Source organism: Orcinus orca, chromosome 6 (assembly GCF_937001465.1).
Source record: "Orcinus orca chromosome 6, mOrcOrc1.1, whole genome shotgun sequence".
NCBI classification, from domain to species: domain Eukaryota; kingdom Metazoa; phylum Chordata; class Mammalia; order Artiodactyla; family Delphinidae; genus Orcinus; species Orcinus orca.
Window position 1 is genome coordinate 84,530,858 of NC_064564.1, and position 16,583 is coordinate 84,547,440.

Below are 16,583 nucleotides of genomic sequence, written 5' to 3' on the forward strand. Positions count from 1 at the left end.
AGGCCCACTAGTTGGGTGGGGCTGGGTCCTGGGTCATCTGGTAGGTGAGGGTGTGTCCTGGGGCAGGGCTGGGGCCTCAGGGGGTCCTTTCTGCTGGTGGGTGAGGTCGTGTCCCTGCCCATCTGGGACAGCTGGCCTGGGGCCTCCTAGGGGGATGCTGACTGGCTGGTGGGCAGGTAGGTTCCAGCACTAATAAGCTAGAGGGAGGATTCCAGTGGTGCTTACCAGTGCCAGTGTCCTCATGGTGGGTTGAACTCCCCAAAATGGCGGCTGCTGGCATCTATGTCCCCAGGGTGAATTTCAGTTGCCTCCTGCCTCTTCAGGAGGCTCTCCAAGGTCAGCAAGTGGGTTTGATCCAGCCTCCTTTCAAATTACTGCTTCTTCCCTGGGTCTTGGAGTGTGTGAGATTTTGTGTGTGCCGTTTAAGAGTGGGGTCTCTATTTCCCACAGACCTCTGGGTCTCCCTACACTGGCCTTCAAAGCCAAATGTTCCCGGGGCTTGTCTCCCCAGTGCAGGATCCGTGGGATGGGAAGCCCAGCGTGGGGCTTGGACCCCTTGCTTTTGCGGGAGAACTTCTGCAACTGTAATTATCCTCCCATTCATGTGTCACCTACCTGGTGGGCATGAGTCTTGACTAATTGCATCTCTGTCCCTTCTCCCCTTCTCATTGTGCTTCCTTCTTTGTAACTGTCAGCTCTTAAAAGACCTTTTTTGCTAGTCTTCAGGTTGCTCTCATGGATACTTTGTCTATAAATAGATGCAATTTTGGTGTGCCTCTGGGAGGAGGTGAACTCAGGGTCTTTCTGCTCCACCATCTTGGCCACTCCTCAAGTCATTAAGTTTTGTTCATTTGGTTTGATTGCCTTTGGCTTTAATCTGAGGGCTGTACAGGCTGCAAAAAAAGTACTGATGGCTTTGTAGTATAATAAAATCAGATTTTAAAAAAATTAGCAAACAACTTCCTGCAAACAAAGCAAGGAAGTTACCTTGATATTGTTGGCAGATTACTGAAGGTGTATATTCCTGTTGGGCCTAATGTATATTTCAGATGATGTGTAAAGGCAGGTGTTCGTTTTAAAGACCAAACGAAGCAGCCAAATCTCTGTTTCTTTCTTCTTTCTTCAGTTTTACAGGTCGGTGTTTTTCTCTAGGTTGTGGCTATGTATCTTTCTCATGTTTTCACCCAACATTGGAAAGATGAGCTACTGGCTTTCCAAGTCCTCAGATGTTTCCAAAGCATGCCCATTTTGTTAATGGGTGACCCCGTCTCCTCTTGGCAAGTAATTCTATAGAATTACTCCATAAGCAGAATTATAACTTCAAGTATTTAGGGCACAATTAAACTGACAAAGAATCCTAGACCTTGAGAGACCATCTAATCCAACCTTCTCATTAAAGGAAGGGACCTCTTTACAGCATCCCTGACAGATGTTCATCTGGCCACTCTGGGGACATTTCTTCTAACAGGGACTTATCTTGCTCTTTAACTTGGTGATTTAATTATAAAGTACTCTGCCACTCTACAAATTCTCCCTGCATATTAGTGGCCTACTTTTCTGAACACTATGTTCACTCAGTACTCTAAGCCATCTTAAGATGCAGACTCTATCACTCCCATTTTATTGATAGAAAAACTGAGGCACGGAAAGAAAAGTTCCCTAAGGTCAAACAGCTATTAAGCAGAAGAGCCCAGCCCTTGATCCCACATGCTTAGCCTGTATTTCCTCTCTATACTAAAAAGAACCCTCACACATTATGACAGAAACCTATATTCAGGTTGATCTTGATTGTCAATTTTTGGATAAGTTGTTCCACTAGTTAAGAATTCACATAACTCTTCTACTATCCAGCCCACATCTCTCTGAACTGCACATACGGTCTTAGGAAATTTTAAAAGATGTCTTCTTTAAGATGAACATATATGTCTATGACATCCTCCTGATGTACTAGTTTGATAAAGCCTTCAAAAAAGAAAATGAGATCAGTTTGCCACAACTGTTTTTAGAAAAATAAACTTATTAAAATATAACAAAGAAACTTGCACATAAGAAGCACGTGTTGAATTTTGAATTTTCATGAAGTGAACACACCTGGATAACTACCACTAAGATAAAGAAAGCATTACCAGTATCCATGGGCTGCCTACCCAAGGGCTGCCTATTCATGACCCATGACAAAACCTGGCACCAAGGCTACGCTTAGTAATAGACACAATGGTAATTAATGAAGCATGTTAAATTAGCTCTCTGAAGCATTTAGACTGTGGAATACAAAGAGGATTGGCCAGTTGGGAAATGAGGGCACATTAAAAACAGAGACACAGATATGTTATGAGAGGTTGAACAGGTGGACCATAGGGTGAGAATCCAGTCTCTGACTTGCCTTGGATCCTGAACAACTCTCTGACTCCAAACTATGTGTATCCTTAAAATAAATCCTCTTTTTCTTAAGGTTCCCTGTTCCTTGTAATCAGAAGATACTAACACCAAAACTGTAAGCCACAAAGAATCCCCAACCTCATAATTTCAATTCCCCACTTGAACCAACTGGTAGTGGCTGCCTGGAGAACCATGGAAAATGAGTCTGAGGCTGAGTTCAATGGAAAAGAGTATTGTGGTGTCTGCCATGCGGGCTTTTTTTTTTTTTTTTTTTTTGGTGGGGGCGGGGGTGTGTGTGGAAGAGAGGCAGGGATGGTGCCATGAACTTGCTATTCCTGTTCTTAGCCCATATGATGAAGAAATCAATAGACGGAAAAAACTGAGTAATTAATCACCATATTAAGCTGGATATTTCAGTTTAATAAATATCCTTCCCTTAGCTGTTCCCCTCGCCCCACTCTATATCTCAGCCACAACATTTTTATTTTTTTCTTTTTATTCTGCTTATTTGTTAGAAATAACACATTCTGAACTGAAATGAACTTACCATCATTTCAAGTGTGTACTGGTTACAACTTAGCAAACATCCTTTTCAGGATGGGGGTCATTTTATAAAGAAGATGGACTGTCCAGTGGAATGATTTTATTTTATCAATAAAAGTGAGACTTTTAAATGCCTTTATTATCATTGTACTGTATGATATAGACTAACATTTTGTATCACATTATTCAAGATAAATTTCAGAAACATCGGAGCCTCGCACACCTATGAGTATCTCAGAGCCAACTAGGCATGAACAGAGGAAGTAATACAATTGCTTTTGTTAATGTTCTCATGCAACAGGCGGAGGCGGTCAATGTTAGACCTGGTAAAACACATCTAGCTCTAGGTGAAATCTGAGAGAAGATGCAGCAACAAGAAAGCAGCACCGACTGAGCATGCTCCTATTCAGGCAGAGACAGGAAGGGAGTGGACGTACTGTAGAAGCTGGCCATTACGTAGTTTTGGCAGGGATCACCAGTAAACTCATTTGGGCACTTGCACAAGTATCTTGAGGGGTTTGAAAGGTCTTTCACCATGAAGCACTTGCCTAAATTCACACAGAAAGTTTTCTCCTTCTGGCACGCTTGACAAGATGGCTTGTCCCAGTGGTAGATGTAGATGTGGATGAAGAAGTATTTGCTCCTTCTGTTGATACTGATATTCTAATGGGAGACTCTGAGGACACACACGTTGTCTCAGTTGAAGCTGAGACATGCCAGCGATGATCTCATTTGAGTCCACAATGGTGATATTGGCAGAGGCACTGTCATTTCCTAATTTGCTGATCACTTTGCACATACATTCTCCAGAATCAGCCAGTGATGCTTTGTTAATGCGAAGTTCTCACTTCTCTGGCCTTTTTTGTATCTTGATGTTTTGTGGTTTGTTCTTTGGGTTTAATTCATTCCTATTCTTGAACTATTTGAATTTGAGAGAGGAGTATTCAGAACTGGTCTCTCACCGAAGCACTAGTTTCGAATCTGCTGCAGACTCCTGACTTTTCATCTCTTCCAAACGGGGAGGCAAGGCGCACCGCTTGCACAGCACCTGGCAGACCTCCTTCTTGAGGTTCCGGCCCGTCTCGAGAGGGGGGAAGGATGCTCGGAAGGCGGCCGCTGCTGTTGGCATCGGGCTCCATGAAGAAGATATACCTGCTGTCCTCCTTGAGCCGCCCGCAGGAGGGGAACGCGGGGTGGCCCCAGGCGCACGCTGAGCAGCGAGTTCTTCTTCAAGCTCCCGGCTTTCACCGCCCACTCCTGGTGCACCTTCACCAGATAGGGCGCCTCATCTCCGGCCTCGGCGGCGCTGGGCGCGGGGCCCGTGGGCAAGGAGGGCACGGTCCCGGGCCCACGGCTGGCGGCTGGCGCTCGCCTCCCCGCGCCCCTGCCTCGCCCGCCGCCCCCTTCCTGTCGAGTGCCCCCCTGCTGCCGCCGCGGCGGGTGCGCATTTCCCTCCATCACCACCGCGGCGCGCTGAGCCAGCTCCTGCACCGAGCCCACGCTGGGCGGGGACGCCTAGCACACTGAGGCCCCCGCGGGAGCCGCCTCGTCGCCGGCGGCCTCCCCCTGGCGCCACGGCCGCGGTCCACAGCAGCGGCAGAGGCGGGGCCGGGGCGCGGGGCCGGGGCGCGTGACCCAGTGACAGGTCGTCCCGGAGCGGTGCGGGGCGCGTCGCCGTCTCAGGGTGCGAGGTGCGTGCGGGCTCCTGGCTGTCGGTTCGGACTCTCCAGCCACAACATGTTTAACGGCCAGTCTCTTGAGCATATAAAGAGGTAAGGCACATCTTACAAACCAGATATGACTGCATAAGCCAGATGTTTTACAGCCTAGCCAAGTCATATGGGCACTTCCCCACAAGAGAGAGAATTGCTCCTGTTAAACTGATGAGGCTTCACTACACAGAGGGGAAAGCACTTCTGTTCCTCTTGGGAAGGGCATGTGAGGATTAAGTTTACACTAGGTGAAAATAATTCAGTAACAATCTAAACTGTATGGGTCAACTTCAGGTTTGTAAGAGCATGAGATTGAAAGATATGCTTACAAACGTCCTGATTAAGATACTCATGACAAGAAGAGAAGCCTTTTTGAAATTTGTATTTCGGGATCATATATCACAATTCATATTCCCAATTACTAATCATGTCAGCCAATCAGCTTTTTAGAGCTCCTGTGATGGTGAGACATGCCTGTGCTAGCTCTCCCAATTATAGAAGAAAACTACAAAAAAATTCAATGACTATGTGTTTTTTTCTGTGAAATACTGCCCTTCATTGGACAATTTTTAAATGTATTTTTATGGGCTATGAAAGAATCACATTTTAAACCAATAAATAATTTTATTTCTTATCTGTCTGCTAGGGAAATAAGGTAAGACAGAGAGAACTAAGTCATCCCTGACTAATAGGGGTTCAGAAAGTTTAACTGGCACAGCTATTCCAGCTGAACTGGTAAAGTGCTAAAAACTAGTTTGCCTTTAACTTTGACTCTGTTATAAAAAGTTGGGTCGGGGCTTCCCTGGTGGCGCAGTGGTTGAGAGTCTGCCTGCCGATGCAGGGGACATAGGTTCGTGCCCCGGTCGGGGAAGATCCCACATGCCGTGGAGTGGCTGGGCCCGTGAGCCATGGCCGCTGAACCTGCGTGTCCGGAGCCTGTGCTCCGCAACGGGAGAGGCCACAACAGTGAGAGGCCTGCGTACCGCAAAAAAAAAAAAAAAAAAAAAAAAAAAAAAAAAAAAAACAGTTGGGTCAACAAAACTACATTCTTAAATAACTGCTCATTAAAGAGCTAGGTGGGAAGTACGTTCTTTGGGACTTTATAGGATCTGGCTAAGATTAACTGCACATGATACTAGCAACAAGCCTTTGGAGAAATTTCATGATTGCTCGACAAAGGCTGAGGAACCAGCCAAGGTACTGGTCCAGAACTCCTGGAGCTGAGGAATAGCCCACAGTTAGTAGTCAGCATCCAGCTAAGGCTGAAGGTGGGGGCCCAGGCGAGCATTGCTTTGGAATACTGCAGTGGGCTTCTGCACACCAGTGTGAAGGCTTAAGGCACACCCAAATGTACGTGATGAGCACCCGTAAATCCTAAGCATGAATATAAGGCTTCAACCTCCCTCTTCTCGTGGCTTTCATGCCCCTACTATGGAGTGAATCTAATTCAACCTTTCAGAACATTTCTGTTTTTCTTCCTTACCCTGCTTCCTGTCCCGAAACGTGGGTACTCCCTTGCGATTACACCTCTGCCCCGGTTCTCTACGTGCTTGACCTTTCAGAATGTCATTCACTCTCAGACCTTCCATTCCGACTTGTGTGTAGCTAATTCCTTGGATAATAGATCCAAGATCTATTATCTAGAAAGATCTAGCCTGATCTTTCTTCCTAGTTCTAAGCCCATATCTTCAACTGTCTATTAGATATTTCCTCACCTCCAACTCAATACATAAAATTTAGTTTGGTTCTTTTACCTCTTGACTTCCCCATTTCTTTTAATGGTACCAACTTGGCACTTTCATTCAGACTCAAAACCATGGAGTCATATTTTAATCTTCTCTCTCTGACTTTTAACATCCAAATTCTCAAATTCTTCAAGATTTGTTTTTTCTTGTTGCATCTACTCTTCCCTTCTCATTCCCACCATCACCACCTTAGTTCAGATCTTCATCTTATTTCCTTAATTCTAAGATGCCTACATTTTTGTAATTTTACATACTTAAAAATAAAGATTTGTTTTATAATCAGTGTATACGTTTAATGTGAGTTTTTTATTACAAAAATCTATCATGTTGGGCTTCCCTCGTGGCGCAGCGGTTGAGAATCTGCCTGCTAATGCAGGGGACACGGGTTTGAGCCCTGGTCTGGGAGGATCCCACATGCCGCGGAGCAACTAGGCCCATGAGCCACAACTACTGAGCCTGCGCGTCTGGAGCCTGTGCTCTGCAACAAGAGAGGCCGCGATAGTGAGAGGCCCGCACACCACGATGAAGAGTGAACCCAGCTTGCCACAACTAGAGAAAGCCCTCGCACAGAAACGAAGACCCAACACAGCAAAAATAAATAAATTAATTAATAAACTCCTACCCCCAACATCTTCAAAAAAAAAATCTATCATGTCAATAGTCTTACAATCAAAATCTATGGCATCTCAGACCCAGATAACTGCTTCTACTTGTTCTTCTGGCCTGCATTCCCTTGCTTTTCTAATCTGTCCTGCACACTATTGCCTGATTAATCTCCTTAAAAGACTGCATTCATTGTGTCCAGTGGTTAAGACTCCACGCTTCCGCTGCAGGGGCACGGGTTCATCCCTGGTGGAGAACTAAGATCCCGCATGACGTGCGACGCAGCAAAAACAAAAACAAGAACAAACAACTTCAGTGGTTCCCATTCCCTGATAGGTAAAGTATGCAAGTATGCCTAGGGGATCAAGCTGGGCATCGAAGGGACACCACAATCACACCCTGATGTCCTCCTGTCCTTACCAACATTATTCCCCTACCCAGATCTTTCTGCCGTGAACACATCCTCCTCTGCCTCTGTTTGTGTCATTCCCCACAATTAGAAGGCTATTCCTCCTGCTACGTACACCCTACTCAGGCTTCAAGTCCTATGTCTGTTGTGAAACGTTATCTGAACACCCCATCCCGATGTAATCTCTTCCTCCTCTAAATTCCTGTAGGACTTGTCTTGACTACTTATTTCACACTTATTATTAATTATCTGGTATCTTTGAATGTCTGTATATGTTTATGAGTGTAAAGCAATGAATCCGATGTTTTATAATGAATGGGAAAAAATCAATCACAGTAGTTCACATTCTATATGTCTTATTTCTCTCATCAGATCATAAATTCCTTGCAGTTAGCTCTATTAGGTATACTTGTCTCCCTTGAATTGTGGTTTATTTAAGAAATATAGGGCTTCCCTGGTGGCACAGTGGTGAGAGTCCGCCTGCCGATGTAGGGGACACGGGTTCGTGCCCCAGTCCGGGAGGATCCCACATGCCGCGGAGCGGCTGGGCCCGTGAGCCATGGCCGCTGAGCCTGTGCGTCCGGAGCCTGTGCACCGCAACGGGAGAGGCCACGACAGTGAGAGGCCCGAGTACCACAAAAAAAAAAAAAAAAAAGAAATATAGTCTACTAAGCACTGAGTTCAATGGGGGGATCACACCTCTCATCAGAGAGGCACCGCTACCCCTATTCTTTTCTCTATGGCTGGTCCAAATCACTTATATTCAACTTCTCCCGTCTGCCCTCCTCCAGCACCCAAGCTTATGATCGTAGTAGCACAAGACTTGCTCAGGCTTTAGAGTGAATCAAGCGTCAAGGAGCGGGTGGGTTGAAGAACAAGGAGAAACTTCGCGGTGTTCTAAGACAGATGTGTGGAGGCAGAAGGTCACTGCGATGCAGCGAAGGTGAGGGGGCAAGGCCAGGTTGGCAGGGGCCTCGCATGATGTCATGCTAAGGAGGTCAGACCTTCTTTCTCCTCACTGGAATTGGGAGATTTTTTTAACCAGTGGAGGGACGTGAGCAGATTTGCTTTCTTAGAGTTGTGGAGGTGGACTGGGAAGAGGAGGAGAGACTAGAAGAAGGTAGGCCAGTTAGGAATCCTATTTCAGGACCTGGATACAGTGGCAGCTGTGGTGGTGGGAATGAAAAGCAAGAGGATGGAATCAAAAGAAGGTGGAGAAAGGATGGACAGAACTTGATGACAGAGATGAGACCGGAGGGATGACGATGGAAGAGAATGAGTGACAGAGGTTTCCACTTCAGTCTACAGCGTGGCTCCAGTGCTATTCCCTGAAATAGAGGAGAAGCAGGTTGGGGAGGGGCTGGAGTAGGTGAGAAGACAGTGAGACCTGATTTGCATATGTTGAATTTGTAGCCTCTAAAGGACATTTGCATGAGATTGGGGACATGGGGATATGGGTTGGAGAGACGGACTTGTGATAGGCACAACTCACTCAATAAAATGTATATCTGTCTTGAAATACCCTGCTCACTCTTAGCCCGAGGCATCCAACTACATTTCTTGTCCTACCTGTTTCACCAGATTTTTATAATGTTCCTGGCTCCCAGTTTGTTATACTTTTACTCTTGGCCAGTTCAGAACTCTTTTTATAATATTTTACGTATAGTAGTTATCTAAGTCTTAGACAATCAGACTCTTAGACATCACTTAATTTAATTTCATAGAGAGTGAAGTTCTGTGGAAGCTCAGGGACTTCAGTTTACTGCACTTTATGTTAAACATTCCATGGTGTTTCCTGGCCATGTTCCCCCTTTTCCAGCTCACTTCATCCAACTGCTCATGCACATAATCTTTTCTGCCCTCCAGCTTCTATGCTCTCAACCCCTTCTTTACACTTTTGGCCACTGCTTTATTCTTAAAACTTTCTTTTTTTTTTTTAATTAATTTATTTATTTTTGGCTGCGTTGGGTCTTCATTGCCATGCGCAGGCTTTCTCTAGTTGCAGTGAGCGGGGGCTACTCTGCTGCGGTGCGCGGGCTTCTCATTGCGGTGGCTTCTCTTGTTGCAGAGCACGGGCTCTAGGTGTGCAGGCTTCAGTAGTTGTGGCGCATGGGCTCAGCTGCTCCGCGGCATGTGGGATCTTCCCAGACCAGGGCTCGAACCCGTGTCCCCTGCATTGGCAGGAGGATTCTTAACCACTGCGCCACCAGGGAAGCCCAAAACTTTCTTTTTCCCGGGCTTCATGACATCTCCCAATTTCCCGCCTACCTCCAACCTCTCTGGCTGCTATACTTCCCCAAATGCCCACTTAAAAGTTAATGTTTCCTAGGATTCCCTATTAAGCCTTCCCTTCGTCTCATTTTAGTACACACTTAGTGTGACCTCATCCACTTGCATGGCTTAACAAACAACCACTAATATTATTTCTAAATCTGAATGTCTAGCCCAGTCTTCTCAGTCCAAACCCAAATATCCAGCTCCTTTTAGGACACCTTTATTCGGATGTGTTCCACAGACATTTCAAATCAACTTGCCACAGTGAATTTTCCTCTTCTTCCTCTTCTGTATCGGTGATGGTATTGTCACCCTCCCAGTAACCTGTGAGCCATCCCTGACTTCTCCTCCTTTCTCTTTCAAACTCAGTCTGCCAGGAAATCTGCCTATTTTACGTTTTAAATGAGCATTTTCCTAGATGAGAACACAGTGTGGTTGAAGATAACAAAAAGGGAGTGAGACTAGCCTCGTGGGAGAAGTTTTGTTGAGAAACATTGGGGAAAATGGTTGGATTATTAAGTGGGAGAGTACCTTGGAAGGTAACATTAAGGCCGCACAGAATATTTCAGAGTTGATGTGGTTGGAGAACCACCAAATATTAGGCAGATGGATGAAATGGTAATTTCAAGGTGCATTTTTTAAAAAGTCAGTCACTTGAAAAAAGGGAGTCAGAGCAACTATTACCTTTGTAACTAGGAGACAACCATTTCTTACACTTCATTGACGACATGAGGGAAAAAACCCAAAGAAGTTACAACTAGAAGCTCAGAAAATCTGACCCTGAATTTAAATGAAGTACAAGTGCTACTAAAAAATAAAAATAATAAGTTCTCTTTGAAGAAGACAAATTGAAATTACTCATTAGTGATATAACTAGAAGTAGACTGTGTTGAAAATAAGTGCAAGAATGACATCATTTGATTGAAAAGTGCTTATAAGCCAATTCCTTAACTGTAAATAATTTTAAAATCGAATACATATAGACATCTTTTAAAAAAATCACCAGGCTTCCTTGATGGCGCAGTGGTTAAGAATCCACCTGCCAGTGCAGGGGACACGGGTTCGAGCCCTGGTCCAGGAAGATCCCACATGCCGCGGAGCAACTAAGCCCGTGCACCACAACTCCTGAGCCTGTGCTCTAGAGCTGGCGAGCCACAACTACTGAGCCTACATGCCACAATTACTGAAGCCTGTGTGCCTAGAGCCCGAGCTCAGCAACAAGAGAAGCCACCGCAATGAGAAGCCTGCGCACTGCAACGAAGAGTAGCCCCCGCTCACCGCAACTAGAGAAAGCCCATGCGCAGCAACGAAGACCCAATGCAGCCCAAAATAAATACATAAAATAAATAAATTTTTAAAAACTCACCAAATTGAAATGTAATGATGATTTCCTAAAACATCTGGATTTCCATATGCCTCAATAAAAATTTTAGGCTAAATAAACTCTGTTATAATATAATACACTATATGACATATTTATATATTGATAAACATGGTAATTTCCAGTTAATTTGGCTTAGATACTAATTAACTCAAAATAAATGCACTCCCCTCACCAATGTAGTAAGTCAATAGGTAAATAGCTGGGAGAAAAAGTACTCCAAGCCAGGCAGCTCTGTATGTTTCAGAAGCAAAGGAAAAAATAAAAACAGTCACAGTAAACACTGCATTTCTGGAAATAAACTACATTTATGAAGCAGAAGATTCAAAAAGTAAAAGCTAACCCTCTTTATGTGGTGAAAGCATCACTGAGAAACAAATAGCACCCAGAGAGTGACTACCAGTAGTTAGCAGTAAAAAAAATGACATTAGAAAAAAATGGCAGATGTGACAGATTTAAAACCAAAGCTTTCCTCTTACTCCTTGTCATTTTCTCCTTTTTTCCTGATTGCAATTTCAGTGATAAAGGTCTATTGATTGCTAAGTTACTTACATGAGGGCCTGGAAAGCACAACACTCGGTGAGGAGACACATTGATTTCCATCCTGTGGCACAAGCTCCGTACCTCGTGTTGTTCGAATCAATGAGGAGGGCAGCTATTTGTTCTCTTGGTTTAATTGCCACAGAGCAGTGATAAATAGGCATCTGATTTCCAGACTAAATCTTCAGCCCCGGCTCTCTGAAAAGGAAGAAAAAAAAAAGATGACTCTAAACTCTTCCTGTATTTCTGGACAGTAGCTTGAAAGTAGGACAGTCAGTGTCTGAGTGTTACTTTCTAGTCTTTGATACACAATTCTACCTGATAATTTTATTTTCCACCAGAAAAATTATTTTCTTCTGAGTTTCTTGAAGGTAGAAACAAAAATCTACAATCAAAATCTCAATAGTCCTTTTCACATTGTTTTCACACAGGTTCATTTAAAACATTTATTGATATGCTACTTAGAGGAAAGAACTAAAAGAGATTAAACTAGAGGATTTAAGGTTCTTTAATAGTCACAGGCCTCAACATACTTAGAACCCTTAGTTTCTTGAGATTGAAGGGAAAATCAATATTGTTGCACTTTATCTAAGCTACATTAGGATAGAAAACTGTTGCTACATTTTGTAAAGGAGGAAGCTTATACTTTTGGTGCTCAGGGACCCCACAGCCAGATTGGTGGCAAGGGATATAGGCTGATAATCTGCTTATTTTGATTTCATTGATATATGTTCATTTGAACACATCACCATCCTAGCCTTTTCTACCACATAACGTTACATTCTACTTAAGGAAAGCTAAAATTAAAAGTGATCCATGGGCTTCCCTGGTGGCGCAATGGTTGAGAATCCGCCTACCGATGCAGGGGACACAGGTTCGTGCCCCGGTCCGGGAAGATCCCACATGCTGCGGAGCGGCTGGGCCCGTGAGCCGTGGCCGCTGAGCCTGCGCGTCCGGAGCCTGTGCTCCGCAACGGAGAGGCCATAACAGTGAGAGGCTCGCGTGCCGAAAAAAAAAAAAAAAAAGTGATCCATTTTCTACTGTATAGCACAGGGAACTCTGCTCAATATTATGTAACAACCTAAATGGGAAAAGAATTTGAAAAAGAATAGATACATGTAATGTGTATAACTGAATCACTTTGCTGTATACCTGAAACTGTCACAACATTGTTAATCAAGTATACCCCAATATAAAAAAAAAGTTAAAAAAAAAAGAGTAATCCATTTTTGGGAATTCCCTGGTGGTCCAGTTGTTAGGACTCGGTGCTTTCACTGCGGGGGCCGGGGTTCAATCCCTGATGGGGGAACTTAGATCCCACAAGCCTCTTGGACAAAAAAAAAAAAAAAAAAAATTACCCATTTTTAGGAAGAGAACATGCTATACTGCCGTTTTTAAAAACTAATGAACAGAATAGGGAGCATATAGCCTAGCACAGGCTAACACATTTACTGAACTAGCACAGGCTGGCACAAACCAAAATATGAAATTGACTTAAAGAATCCTAAATAAAATATTAGTAAATAAAATCTAACTATGTATGAAAAGAATAATACCTAAATGACCAAATAATGTTTGTCTCTGGACTGTGAGGATGATCCAGCTTTAGAAGTCTTTTGATATAATATGTTATATTAACAAAAAAGAAAAACTAAATAAATTAGACTTTGAAAAAGAGTTTGCTTCACCCATTTCTAATTGAAAAAAAAAACAAGACAAAAGCTCTTTTTGTCATGTAGGATATCTGGAAACTTCCTTAACTCATTAAAGTACAACTACCAAAATCTGTAGCAAGCCTCACATGTGATGGTGAAACAAAAACCTCTCATGCTATTGCCACCACTATTCACATTGCATTGAAGGTTGTAACCAGTGCAACAAGAAAAACATGACATATAAATATTGGAAAGTAAGAATTAAAGCTATTATTATTTGTAGATTATGTGGTTGTCTACCTATCTATCCCAAGAGGATCAAATAAAATAACTATTATAATGAATGAGAGGTTACTGAGGTGACTAGATACAAAATCCCTAGTAATAATGAATAAGAAAATGTAACTGGAAAAAGAAATCCCATTCACAAGAACCACAAAGACAGCTGAGTACTTGGAACTAACCTAATAAAAATTGTGCAAGACTTATATGAGGAAAACTTACTGGAAGAATGTTGATTCTTCCCCAATAATCTACACATTCAGTGGGGAGCCCAATGAAAATTTTCACAAGATTTTTAATTGAACATGAAAAGCTGCTTATCAAGTTCTTCTAGAATAGAAAATAAACAAAAATAACCAAAAAACAGAAATTGAGGGAAAAAATGAGGTGGAGAATTTGCCCTACCAGATATGAAAACAATCTATAAAACTACAGTAATTAAAACAATGGAGTGTCAGAGAACAAATAAACATATGGATTAATGAAAGAGAATAGAGTCCAGAAATTGACGCATGTATTCAAAGGAATTTAGCGTATGATAAAGGTGGAATTTCCAAACAGTGGGAAAATGAAAGATTACTCTAAAAATAGTACTAGGACAGTGGGAGCCATAAGGAAAAAAAAAAATAAAGTGAATCACTTCCTCATCCCATACTCAGAAAAAAATCCAGATTGACTCAAGATCTGCATTTACAAAAGTATAGAAGAAAACACCAGACAATACGTTTATAATCATGGGGTGGGAAAGACTCAGTCATCAAGAAAAACCAGACAAATTTTATTAAACAGAAATTTAAAACTCCTCAGAGCAAAAGACTGGGAAAAATATTGGCAACATATACCACAGACAAATGCTTAATAACTGTAATATATATCTAGAATTCCTACAGAGATGTGACAAAACATAAGCAAGCTAATGGAGAAAAAAGGCAGGGGAGAAAAACATAATTCTTAGAAGAAGAAATAGAAATATTTCTATAAATATTTGAAAAGATGCTCAACCTCACTAGCACTTAGGGAAATATACATGAAAACAAACAAAGAGGAATTATTTTTTGTCCATCAAATCTTACAAAGCTAAAAGGACTGATAATGTATAATAATGGTGATGGTGTTGGGGAAGAAAACTCTCATACTCTGTTGATGAGAGTATAAATGGTTGGAGGAACAATTTGGCAACATCTATCAGAATTTGTAATGTACATACTCTGACTCACTTCCACTTCAAGTCATCTATCATACATGTATACCTGCTAACGTGTACAAAGATATATGTACAATTACGATCATTGCACCTTTAAAAAATTGGAGATAACCTAAATAACTCTCACTAGGAGACTGGTTAAATAAATATAGAATATCCATACTGTAAAATACCATGTACTTGTTAAAAGGACTACCTAAGTATTCCTTTGTATCAGTATGGAATACTTCCTAAGGCATATTACTAAATGAAAAAGCAGCATCAAAACTATATGAATGGGCTTCCCTGGTGGCGCAGTGGTTGAGAGTCCGCCTGCCGATGCAGGGGACACGGGTTCGTGACCCGGTCCGGGAAGATCCCACATGCCGCGGAGCGGCTGGGCCCGTGAGCCATGGCCGCTGAGCCTGCGCGTCTGGAGCCTGTGCTCCGCAACGGGAGAGGCCACAACAGTGAGAGGCCCGCGTACCACAAAAAAAAAAAAAAAAAAAACGATGTGAAGGGACTTCCCTGGTGGTCCAGTGGTAAAGAACCCACTTTGCAATGCAGGAGACGTGGGTTCGATCCCTGGTCAGTGAACTAAGATCCCACATGCCGCAGGGCAACTAAGCCCAAGTGCCACAAATACTGAGCCCACGCCTCAACTACAGAGCCCGCGTGCTGCAAACTACAGAGCCCACACGCCCTGGAGCCTGTGCACCACAACTACAGAGCCCACGCACCCTGGAGCCTGTGCACCACAACTAGAGAAGAGAAAACATACCCCACAACTAGAGAGAAGCCTGCGCACCACAACGAAGAGCCCGCACGCCACAACGAAAGATCCCGCATGCCTCAACAAAGATCCCGTGTGCCACAGCCAAGACCCGATGAAGCCAAAAATAAATAAATTAAATAAATAAATAATAAATAAATCTTTTAAAAAGCTATATGAAGTGTGATCCCACGTATGTAAAAAATTATCTAATCTATATTCTATGCATTTTATAGACAAGTATGGATATGTAACTAACCATATTGTAGTCATTAAACCATATGTTTTATTCCTAAAGCAATTCAACATTCAAAAAAGCACAATTCAAACAGGATTTCCAATCTTCATTTATGCCTCTTAAAAACTTAGAGAATTCAGATATATAGTCTTTACTATTTTAACTATTTTACTATTATGACACCCTTTAGTATTCTCTCTATTCTTTGCTTTTCCATATAAATTTTAGGATCAACTTGCCAAGTTCCATGAGAAACTCCATTTGGGATTTTTATTGGTTTAATTAATTTTTAAAATTTCTCTGTCCCTGTAGACTGAAAACTGCTTGATGACAAGAGACCACGCCTGTCTTGTTCTTACTGTGTTCACAGCACCTAGCCAGTGCCTAGAGGATAGTAAGTACTCAATAAACTCATTCTAGAATGGTTGGATGAATGAATAAATGACCTACAATAGCATAATGATAGTATAAAATGTTTTATAGGCGTTAAAATTTTATTTTGGGGCTTCCCACCACTGGTGGTGCAGTGGTTAAGAATCCTCCTGCCAATGCAGGCGACACGGGTTCGAGCCCTGGTCCGGGAAAATCCCACATGCCACGGAGCAACTAAGACCGTGAACCACAACTACTGAGCCTGTGCTCTAGAGCCTGTGAGCCACAACTACGGAGACCACGTGCCCCAACTACTGAAGCCCACGCACCTAGAGCCAGTGCTCTGCAACAAGACAAGCCACCATAATGAGAAGCCCACGCGCCACAACGAAGAGTAGCCCCCGCTCGCCACAGCTAGAGAAAGCCCGCGTGCAGCAACGAAGACCCAAGGCAGCCAAAAATTTAAAAAATTAATAATTTTTAAAAAAAGAAGGT

General features: G+C 43.0%; 1 long non-coding RNA gene and 1 pseudogene across 3 annotated transcripts; one reads left to right on the forward strand and one right to left on the reverse strand.

The window, feature by feature from the left end:
• Positions 1–2,985: 2,985 nt before the first annotated feature.
• LOC101281158 (pro-neuregulin-2, membrane-bound isoform-like) overlaps positions 2,986–16,583 on the reverse strand; it is a 46,367-nt pseudogene continuing 32,769 nt past the window's right edge.
• LOC117201874 (uncharacterized) lies at positions 4,558–16,580 on the forward strand. 3 transcript variants are annotated; one of them, XR_007477788.1, is made up of 3 exons: positions 4,558–4,694; positions 16,029–16,110; positions 16,200–16,580. It is a non-coding gene; the product is annotated as an uncharacterized LOC117201874 (long non-coding RNA). The 3 variants fall into 3 exon arrangements; XR_004483997.2 differs by having other exon boundaries at positions 16,029–16,580; XR_007477787.1 differs by lacking the exon at positions 4,558–4,694 and adding an exon at positions 6,975–8,334 and having other exon boundaries at positions 16,029–16,580.